At 35.8% G+C, this 12,301-nt stretch overlaps 1 protein-coding gene across 1 annotated transcript in view; it reads right to left on the bottom strand.

Annotated features, from left to right (window-relative positions):
- Positions 1–12,301, bottom strand: part of RFX7 (regulatory factor X7) — a 174,496-nt gene that overhangs the window by 71,090 nt on the left and 91,105 nt on the right. The window lies entirely within an intron of this gene.

The raw sequence follows: 12,301 nt of genomic DNA, 5'->3' as shown, positions 1-12,301 counted from the left end.
TTGCTTGCTGCTCATGGGAGCAAAGACATATATATTCTTCCTATTAAAAAAAAATCCTAATGTAGAAAAAAATTTGGAATCTCTCAGATTTTTCCAAACACAAAAAGAAGGAAAACCAGTTATTATCCACTTACATGTTTCACAGGTTTTTTTTTAATAATTTTTTTTTTTTTGGCAGGCAATGGGGGTAAAGTGACTTGCCCATGGTCACACAGCTAGTAAGTGTCAAGTGTCTGAGGCCGGATTTGAACTCAGGTACTCCTGAATCCAGGGCCGGTGCTTAACCACTGCGCCATCTAGCTGCCCCCCATGTTTCACAGTTTTAAAAAAAGATGCAATATAAGCTCACAATTTATCAGAATTACCTACATTTTTTTTTTGCGGGGCAATGGGGGTTAAGTGACTTGCCCAGGGTCACACAGCTAGTAAGTGTCAAGTGTCTGAGGCTGGATTTGAACTCAGGTACTCCTGAATCCAGGGCCGGTGCTTTATCCACTGAGTCACCTAGCTGCCCCCAAGAATTACCTACATATTTTTAAGCACTGCATTATTTTCCCCCATATACACAGACACACCCATTCATTTAGCAAATAAATCCACTTTTGAGTATTAATACAACAGGATGTTCTGAAGAGTTATACTGTTAAAGGAGAAGTGTTGATGAAATGCCATACTTAGAACCAAGGAGATAGAATATAAAATATGTAAAATTATAATTTTTACTACCTGTCTATTTCACCAGATGATGCCTTCCTTTGAATTAAAAAAAACAATATAATTTTAAATCTGGAAACTTATAAAATAGATTAAAAAAATGATTAAAGATAATTTAAAAATATACTTAAAATATTTAATAAATAGTCAGAAGATTAAAGAGATATATAAACTTAAGAGGGTAATGTGGCAATTTATAGAGATTTCAGTATATAGGCAATTTCCTACATATTACTAGTTGGGAAACCTGAAAGATAAATTATATACAAAATTCTGCTTGTTCTGTCATTTATTTAAAAAACAACAACCCTGTTGGCCCATTTAATGTGTAGTTGGATGGACAACCTTTAGAACAGGCCCATCAGTACACATACAGGACCACAGAACTAGAGCTGAAACGAACCTCAGAGGCCAACCTAATCTTTTTTACAGATGAGTAAACTAAGGCCAAGTAAGGATAAGTGCCTTGCCCAAGGTCACACAGATACAAGCATCAGAGAAAGATTTAAATCCAAGTCCACTGTCTCGAGTTGGTATCCTTTCCACTGTACCACACTGATACTATAAATGGATATTGAGCTAAGCCCAAAAAAGAAAAAGAAGAAAGAGAACAGGGAAGGCTGTCTTTGAAAAACTGCACAATTTTGTTGAATAACTCGAGTTTTGTGGCTCATCTATTAATAACAGTCTTCTAATGAAATTAAGTAAATAATACTATACTGTCTGAATTTAAAGATCAACTGAAGAGCTTCAATACATTATACCCAGTGAGATTACAGAATAAGTGGTGAAAAAGAGGTTATTAAAGAAATACACAGGAGATGGCAGAGTGCCATAAGTCTCCCATATTCACTTCCAAACAACCATAACACAGTGCCCCCAAATAAATCCTGGACCAACAGAACCAGCAAAAAGATGAGGGAGAAACAAACTTTGAGCCCAATAAACTTGGAAGATCAGCAGGAAAGTTTGTTTCACTCAGGTAAAAGGGGAACGCAATCGAGGACAAGAAGCACCCCGGCAGACCAGCTGGAGACCTTGAGTCCCAGTGTAGTGCAGCAGGTAAACAACACCAGGAACTCCCCTTCCCCCCACATATGCTTCAGCATAGCCAGCAGAACTGGCAAACACCAGCTCTGAGAACCATCTTGTGCTTCAGTGTATCCCAGGGCAAGCAGGCAACCTCCAGGGGCCAGATCACCTATGTGCTTCATTGTAACCCCAGAGAAACACAGACACACCCCACCAGACTCGGTACATGCCAGACATCAGCACTAGGACCACAGCTCAACACCAGGTAAGCTGCCAGACCCCTACAGCCTCCAGCAGCACCAGCCACCTAGATCTACCTCATCCACTTAACATATCACCAGACACAAGGATCCCCCATGGGCCTCAGGGCAACATCAGTGTAGCACCACGTAAACAGCCAGGGTCTACAGCCCCTGAACCGAGAAGCCTGAAACAGACAGAGCTCAAATTTAAAAGAAAGGGGAAAGGCGAAAAAATATGAACAACAACAACAAAAAGAATCTGACCAAAGATAGTTACTATGGTGACAGAGAAGATGAAGACACAAACTCAGAAGAGGACAACAATGTCAAAATAAAGGAAAAAGGAAAGGGGTTTCAAGCCCAGAAAGAACTCATGGAAGAACTCAAAAAGGACCCAAAAATTCCTATGAGAGGTAGAAGAAAAGTTAAGAAAAGAAATGAGAGTGATGCAAGAGAACTATGAAAAAAGAATAGCTTATAAAAAAGAAAACTGCTTAAAAAGTAAAATTGGCCAAATGGAAAAGGAGGTACAAAAATCCACTGCAGAAAACAACTCCTTAAAAATACAATTGGCCAAAGAGAAAAGAAACTACAAAAGCTAACTAAGGAAAACAACTACTTAAAAGTTAGAATTGGGCAAGTGGAAGCTAATGACTCTATGAGACATCAAGAATCAATCAGATTCAAAAAATGAAAAAAAAAATAGTAGAAAATGTAAAATACCTCATGGGAAAAACAAATGACCTGGAAAAAAGATCCAGAACACACAATGTCAGAATCATTAGATTATCTGAAAGTCATAATCAAAAGGAGGACTTGGACCCCATCTTTCAAGAAATTATCAAGGAAAACTGTCCTGATATCCTGGAATCATAAGGCAAAATAGTTACTTTAACAATACAATGATCCTAAACAATCTCAAAGGACTACTGATGAAACATACTATCCACCTCCAAAGAAAGAACTGATATTAATGGAACAGACTGAAGTATGCTATTTTTCATATTCTTACTATTTTATGATTAAGTTTGCTTGTACAAAGTGACAAGTGTGGTGATGTTTTATATGATCATACATGTATGGCCCATATAAGATTGTTTGTTGCCTAGTAAAGGAGGCAGGGAGAAAGGAGGGATTATTCTTTAATACTATTCTAATGTATTATGGAAATGTTTGTTTCATTTAAGTTCAGAATAAAATAAATACTTAAAAAAAAAGAATCCACTGATTACCTCAGGAAAGAGATCCCAAAATAAAAATTCAAAGGAACATTATAGCCCAAATTAAGAAGTATCAGGGTAAGGAAAAAATACTGCCAGTGGAAAGGAAGAAACAATTCAAATATCAGGTAGTCACAGTAAGGATTACTAAGGACTTAGTGGCTGCAACATTAAAAGATCAGAGGCATGGAACATAATATGCCAGAATGCAAAGAAGCTAGGACTACAACAAAGAATTTGCTTACCCGACAAAATCAAGCATAATATATGAAGGGAAAAAATGATCATTCAATGAAATAAAAGGATATCAGGCCTTCATAAGGAGAAGACCAAAATTAAACCAAAAATATGATCTCCAATATCAAGACCCAAGAGAAGCATAAACAGGTAAAAAGTGAAAAGAAATTATAAGGGATTCAATAGAGCTATACTGTTTACATCCTTACAGGCAAAAATGATACTTGTAATTCTTAAAAATTCTATATACATAGACAGAGGGTATAGGTATAAGACAAAAAAATTAAGGGATGAGAAAGCACAGTACACTGGGTGCAGAAGGAAGGGAGAGGTAAATTATTTCACAGTGAAAGACCTATTACAGTGATGGGGAAGATGAGAAGATGGGCTATAGGCATTATTTGAACCTTACTCTCATCAGTATTGGTTCCAAGAGGCAATAATATACACAATCAGTCAAATATAAAAATCTATCTTACCCAGTAGAGAAGTAGGAGGGGAAGAGATTAAGTAAAAGCGGGGAAGGATCTGACAGAAGGGGGGACAGATATGGGGAGACAGTAGACTGAAGCAAAACAATAGTGAGGAGGGAAGGGGTGAAAGAAGAGAGGACGGACAGGAGGAAAAACTGGATAGTAGGAAAGACACAGCAATCCTAACTGTGAATGTGAATGGGATAAATTCTCCCATAAAACAGAAGGGAATAGCAGAGTGGATCAAAAAATAGAATCCAACAATATGTTGTTTACAAAAAACCAGATATACACAGGGTGAAGGTAAGGGGCTGGAGCAGAATCTATTATGCTTCAGATGAAGTGAAAAAAGCAAGGGTAGCAATCCTGATCTCAAAGTAAAAACAAAAATAGACCTAATTAACAGAGATAAGGAAAGAAAATACTACATCTTGCTAAAAATATATCATAGAAAATGAAGCAATATCAATACTAAGTATATATTTACCAAGTGGTATAGCATTCAAATTCTTGAAGAAGTCAAACAAGTTGCAGGAAGAAATAGAAAGTAAAACTATACTCTACTGTGGGGCCTCCATTGTCCTCTCTCAGAACTCAATAAATCTAACGAAAAAATAAACAAGAAACTAAGGAGGTAAATAGAATATTAGAGAAGTTAGTTAGATATGATAGACCTTTGGAGAAAACTGAATGGGAGTAGAAAGGAATATACCTTTTACTCAGCAGCACATGGCACTTACACAAAAATTGACCAAGTATTAGGGCATAAAATGTCAAAATTAAATGCAGAAAGGCAGAAATATTAAATGTATTCTTTTCAGATCATAATACAAATAAAAATGACATTCAACAAAGGGCAGTGGAAAAATAGATTAAAAATTAGCTGGAAAATAAATAATCTAATCCTAAAGAATAAGTGGGTCAAAGAACAAATCACAGAAACAATAATTTCATTACAGAGAATAACAACAGTAGAGCAATTTGGAACTATGCCCAAAGAGCTATGGGACTGTTCATACCCTTTGACCCAGTGGTACTACTGCTAGGTCTGTATCCCAAAGAGATCATAGAAGAGGGAAAAGGACCCACATGTACAAAAATATTTATAGCAGCTCTCTTTGTGGTAGCAAAGAATTAGAAATCAGGGGAATGCCTATCAATTGGGGAATGGCTAAACAAGTTGTGATATATGAATGTAATGTAATACTATTGTGCTGTAAGAAATGATGAGCAGGAGGAGTTCAGAAAAACCTGGAAGGACTTACATGAACTGATGCTGACTGAGAGGAGCAGAACCAGGAGAACATTGTACACAGTAACAGCAACATTGTGTGATGAACAATGGTGATATACTTGGCTCTTCTCAGCAGTGCAATGATCCAAAACAGTTTCAAAGAACTCATGATAGAAAATGTTCTCATCATCCAGAAAAAATAATTTTGGATTATGGATACAGATTGAACCATGTGGTTTCTATTTTGGGCTGGGTTTTTTTTCTTTCTTTTTTTGAGGTTTTTCCCTTGTGCTCTGATTCTTCTTTCATAAGATGACTAATGCAGAAATATGTTTAATGTGATTATACATATATAACTTATATCAGATTGCTTTCTGTCTTGGCGGGGAGAGAGGGAAGGGAAGGTGGGAGAAAAATTTGGAACTAAAAATCCTATGAAAACAAATGTTGAAAACTATCTTTATATGTAACTGGAAAATAATAAAATACTTTTTATCTATTAAAAAATAAAGAGAATGACAACAATGAGACAAAATACCAAAATTTATGGGATATAGCCAAAGCAGTAGTTAGTAGTAGTAGTTATTTCTCTAAATTCTTACATCAAGATAATATAAAAAGAACAGATCAATGAATTTGGCATGTAACTAAAAAAAAAATTAGAAAAAGAACAAATTAAAAATTCCCAAATAAGCACTAAATTAGAAATCCTGAAAACAAAAGATGAGATTAATAAGATTGAAAATATAAAAGATAGAAAAACTATTGAGCTAATAAGCTGGTTTTATTAAAAAAAAACTAATAAGATAGATATGCCATTGGTTAATTTGATATAAAAAGAAAGAAGAAAACCAAACATTCAGTATCAAAAACAAAATAGGTGAAATCACCACCAATGAAAAAGAAATGAAAGTAATCATTAAAAAATATTTTACCCAATGACATGCCAATAACTCTGACAATCTGAGTGAAATCAATGAATAAATTACCCAGATTAACAGATCGGGAAAGAGACTGTCTAAATAACCCCATCTTAAAAAAAGAAATTGAATAAGCCATTAATGAACTCCCTAAGAAAAAATCTACAGGACCAGATGGGTTCACAAATGAATTCTACCAAACATTCAATAAATAATTAATTCCAATACTATTTAAACTATTTGGAAAAATAGGCAACAAAGGTGTCCTTTAAAATTCCTTTTATGACACAAATATGGTGCCGATAACCTAAACTATAAAGAGCCAAGACAGAGAAAAGAAAATTATATACTAATTTCCCTAATGACTATTGATGCAAAAATTTTTAACAAAATACTAGCAAAGCGATTACAGCAATATAACACAAGGATTATAGGTCAGAGAGTGGCACAGGCTAAGCAGAGATGAAAGAATCATAATTTGAATTACTAGAAGTAATATACATGAAATCACAGATCCACTGAAGTTTAGGACTGTCATTAGAAGTAAACACTGCCTTAAAAGTTCTCCTACAACAAGATATTTTCCATTCATTTGTGAAAATCAAATAAGATTCCTTGCAAGATGTAAGAACAGAAATAATTTTGTCATAAATTACTACCGAGACACAAAATAGGTACTTAAAATGTGTATATCCTAGTTTTTATATCAGTTTCACAAAATGGTGCTGTTCAAATGTTGCACTCAGTATATTAGCAAATCTGGAAAACTCAACAATGACCACTAGATTGGAAAAAAAATGTTTACTTCCCAGTCCTAAAAAAAGGAAATTCCAAAGAATGTTCAAACTATTGAACAGTTGTGCTTGTTTCACATGCCAGAAAGGTTATGCTTAACATTTGCAAGCTAGGGTTCAGCAGTATGTGACCTGAGAAGTGGTATAGTCTGGTTTTTGAAGACACAGAGGAACACCAGACCAAATTGCCATCATTCACCAGATTTGCAAGGGAGTTCCATAAAAATATTTATTTTTGCTTTCTTGACTACACTAAAGCCTTTGACTGTTTGGATCATAACAAATTGTTGCAAGTCCTAAAAGAAACAGGAGTACCAGATCATCTTACTTGTCTCCTGAAGAATTTGTATGTGAGTCAAGAAGCACTAGTTACATCTTGCAACATGGAATGACTAATTGGTTCAAGATTGGGAAAGGAGTACAGCCCAGGCTGCCCAATTTCATTCCACTCCCAGCTATACTTTCTCTGTCTGTCTCTGTCTGTCTCTGTGTCTTTCTCTCTGCCCCCCCCACCCCTGTCTCTCTCCAAACTGTATCATCTCACTGCACCAAGTATTTTCACACACCAGGACCCCTTCCACTTAGCACTTAACACAGTGCCTGACACACAGGTGGTTTTAAAAGGTTTATTTCTTTCCCTGTTTCCTGACCACCTTCTAGTATTATATACTGTCTCCTCTTTGGGTTTTTATGCCACTGCTTTCTTTTGGTAATCCCCTCACATCTGACCTTTCCTTAGTCTTTTTTTGCTAGTTTGTCAATCATATCATACCCTAGAGTTGTGGGTGTATCCTAAAGTTCTGCCCTGGGACCTCTCCAATTTCTCTACACTTGTAGTAACCTCATTGACCTCCTCCTATATCATCAACTGTCTACTGGACATTTAGAATGGGATGTTTTATAGGCATCTAAAGCTCAACATACATCCAAAAAAGAACTTATTGTCTTCCCCTTCTCCACTTCCCTATTTTTAATCAAGGGCAAACACTACCCCCCTTCCAGTTACCTTCACGGTTATCCTCAATTTCCCACTGACTCCCCATATTCAAATAGATACCAAATGTTGTTGATTTTACCTCCACAGTATTTTTATTCGTTCCCATTCACTTAATTCAAGCTCTCATCACCTCTTATGTGGAAGAGCATCTTATTCATTCTCCACATAGCTGCCAAAATGATTTTCCTAAACCACAACTCTAAGTCACTATCCTACTTATTCAACTCCAGTAGTTCCTAATTGCCTCTAGAATTGAGACCAAACCCCTGTTTGACATATAAAGCCTTTCCCAAATAGGTTCAAACCTTTTTCTGCTTGATAAGTACCTCCTGCATAATCTCCATGATTCAGCCAAACTGATTTTTCTTGCTTTTCAAAGGCATGAAGATGGAAATTCACACACACAACTCTCCATGTCCTTGTCTGAATGGGCTATCCTCCATACCTGAAATGCATTTCTTCCTCACCTCCACCTGCTAGAATCTCTAGCTTCCTTCAAAGCTCACCTCAAGTGTCTACATGAGTGAGATCTTTCTTTATTCACTCTGCAGATAGTGCCACTTCTTCACAAATTACTTTCTATCTATCTTGTATATTATTGTGCATGTCTAAAGTAATATTATATATGCCTCTCTCCATGTAAGCCAAGATTGCACTAACTTTCCTGGTTACCACAACACACAACTCATATTGGAACTAAAAAAAAAAAAAAACAAAACCCAAACTGCTTTCTAACTATTCTCCTTTTACTTGTGAACTTGATTTTTAGAATCCAAATGCAATACTTTTTAATCTATTCATATTCAGTATCATTTCATTAGATTCAGCCCAATGGCCTAGCCTGTCAAAACATTTTTTAATTCTAAGTTTGTCAACTAGTATATTAGCTAAATCATCCAGCTTTTTTTCCATTTGTAAGTCTGCTAAGCATGGCATCTATATCTTTATCCAACCTGTTAACAGAAATGTTTAAAAAGGATGGTAACAAGCACAGATTGCTGAAGCTGTCCCCTGGATATCTCCTGCCAAGATGATACTGAACCATTAATGTCTATTTGAAGTCTCACCATTCAACCAGTTCTGAATACATTACTATGATCAAGTCTACATTTCTCCTTATTTTTTCACAAGAGCACTATTAAATACTTAATAATTTTTACTAAAATATAGGTAACTAGAAACATTCTTCATTTCCCAAAATTTAGTAACCTTGTCAAAAATGTAAGTTAGATAAATCTGATATGTCCTGTTATTGCCGAAACATGCTGACTCCTTGTGATAATTGTTTCTCTTTTTAGATGTTCACTAACCATTATACACTCCACAATATTCCTAGAAATAAAAGCCATCAGAGATCGTCACTGAGATAGAGATAGATAGATAAAAAGAGAGAGTACAGATGTTATCCTCTTCTGTTTTTTGAAAACTGAAAAATATGCCCCTCTCATGTAGTACCTCTCCCATTCTCTATAATCATTCAGATATCAATGACAATTGTTTACTGTTGCTGTTTGTCCTTTGTTTTCGAAGCGGTCCAATGACATCATAGGGTAATGTCTTGACTTGTACATGAATTGGATTTAAGTGAGGCAGAGTTGCACAAAGTCTGCCTCATTCTCTCTTCCAGAGTCACTGAAGTCCAGTGGCAAGACAAAAGTAAGGATAACTTCTCAGGATGCCATCCTTGACGTCTGACCAAGCTTTAAGTCTTCTAAGGCACCTGCTTCAGCCACCTTCATGGCCATTTGAACAAAATGTTCTCATCCGCCCACTCCATCAGGCAAAGTCTTCACATGCTTGGGGTAGACATCCCCTTAACTCACTGTTGGGTTTGAGGCCTGTCTGTTATCCTCAGCCTGGTTTAACCTGTTTTCCACTTATAGATTCTCTGAGTCACAGGTGAAAGTTGGGTGACTGGACCCCAAGGGTGAATGATCAGCCCTCAAGAGTTCACACAAGCCCTCATGCCTGAGGTGCTAAGCAATCACGACTATCAGTTTTTTCAGTACCTAAGGATATAGTTCATTTGGGCTGGTTTTACTTCAATTCATTAATGGCAGCCAGGTGATCTCTAACTCCTTATCTGTATTATCAATTCCTTGTAAGCCATTTCTGATCTGTCCTTCCAACTCCTGTCAATTACAAGCTATAACCTAGACAATCAAAGTAAATATATTTTAAACTAACTTCACAACTCATTGTTAAACATCTGAAATTTAAATCAGATACATATATCTTACATATATATATATATATATATATATATAGAGAGAGAGAGAGAGAGAGAGAGAGAGAGCTCTACATCTCTATAAGCTTATGAAAACTGAGGAATTAGCACATGAATATGCTTTTTGGCACCACAAAATAGTAGACTTAAGACAATTTATTTCCAAGGTATACAATGTGTGCTAAATGGCTTCAAATTTCTCAGAAATGCTTGTATTTTGGCCTCAATACAAATACAGCTAGGAGAGCCAACATTACATTTGAAAAAACAATTTATTAGAAGGATTCAGTTAAAAACCAAATAGAACTGTCATTTTATTATGTTTACAAATTCACAGAACTAAAAATCATTTCATTTGATAATATTAATGAATAAATAAATACCTAGAAACCCAACAAACCAAAGTTAGTTACTATTTCCAAAGCAATGTAAGTAAAAGCAAAGTAATGTATAGTAGAAAGAATGTTTAATTTGGAATCAGAGGAACTGATTTTGAATCCTGCTCTGCTAACGTACTTGGCAGGAGGGATTATTTCATTTTTGTCTTTGTATCCCCTAGTCAAGGACAGGGTCAGGAACAGAGTAAGTGTTCAATTAATGCTTACTGGGACACTAATTGATTACCACCTGTGAGATCTTGGGCAAATCACTTCCTCTCTCTGAGTCTCAATTTATTCATCTGTAAAATGAAAAATTTATGTACATGACTTCTAAGATTCCTTCTAAATTAATAATACTACAAAGCTTTGTAATCTGTTAAATCAAATATACCTCAAGAGATTCATGATCTTAGTGTAAGCACTCCTCTAACACAAATTGCAACTCATCCATGATTTCCTATCCTATGTAATTCTTGCCCATACCCTCTTAAAGTTCTACACAGGACGTACCTAAACTTTCTGGAGACATTCCTCTAGGTATTTTAACAATCCATGAATATTACTGTAGTATCCATTAAATAAGTATTAATCTAGTACAAAAATTGAGGTGATATAACTTAGTCATTGTTCAAAATTCTTTAACTGCTCTTATGAAACCTTTAAAGATACTGATTTGAATGTGATAGTCATAGCAATTTACCATAACAGTACAAAATGAAATTTGTCTTTGAGCTACAGAATTGTAGTCAAGGCAGTTATCATATCATGTAGGCCTTGATGAGACAAAGGCCTCCCTTCCTAACTAGATAATAGGGATTAAGTAACTTGCCCAGGATTACAGAGCTAGTATAGGAGATATGAAAAAAGATTTGAGAATATGAAAAAATATTCAAGGAGCCTTCCAGATATAAATCCTATCTTAAGAGCCATTTCTCAGAGAAGAAAAGTATAAACTACCAGAGAGCTAATTAACCTTTCAGAGGGAAGTAATAACACACCATTATATGCAAATAACAAGGTATATGAGTTTACCTTCTACTAACAAATTTCTCTCACAGCCGGCTAGGCCTTCCTCAGTCTCATATTTTTCTCTATTTTTTTTTTTTGCAGGGCAATGGAGGTTAAGTGACTTGCCCAGGGTCACATAGCTAGTAAGTGTCAAGTGTCTGAGGCCGCATTTGAACTCAGGTCCTCCTGACTCCAGGGCCGGTGCTTTATCCACTGAGCCACCTAGCCGCCCCCTCTCTCTCTATTTTTGATAAATGAAACTATTGTGTTTATTAAGTAATCTGCCCAATTAAGGGAAGAAATTAAATGTTTTCTATTTCTCTTTTTTTAAACATCTAAAAAGTTTCAAAGCAGTGTTCTATAGTGGAAAGAATGCTGCAGTTTAACTCAGAGCACCTGGGTTTGTACCAGATTCTTCTTAAACATCTCTGAGCCTCAGGTTTCTCATCTATAAAATAAGGGTGTTGTGTTAGGTGTCCTTGAAGTTCCCTTCTAACTTCTTTCTGTCTTTTACTTGTGTGGAGCCCTCTATTAAACTTTTCTCTTGGGCAATAAGGCCCTGAATAGAAAAAAAAAATCTTACCTTAACTTATATTATGATATCCATTAGAAAGAAGTGACAATGAAAAGCAAACTCCACAAAGGCAAAAGGGGCTCAGAGAAAAATAAATGCAACTACAAAGTATCAAACCTCTTTTTGAAAGAGATGCATTACAGTTTTATAAGCTCTAATGTTCTTACAAAAACTTGGGACTATGCAGCCCCCTGCTGTTGATTTTAAGTAAGAAAGGGTCAATCTCTACAGCAAGGATTGCTGCCACTT

The sequence above is a fragment of the Dromiciops gliroides genome, chromosome 2 (genome assembly GCF_019393635.1).
Source record: "Dromiciops gliroides isolate mDroGli1 chromosome 2, mDroGli1.pri, whole genome shotgun sequence".
Taxonomy (NCBI): Eukaryota; Metazoa; Chordata; class Mammalia; order Microbiotheria; family Microbiotheriidae; genus Dromiciops; species Dromiciops gliroides.
Note: the sequence above shows the minus strand (reverse complement) of the source record. Positions and strands in the feature narration are given on the sequence as shown.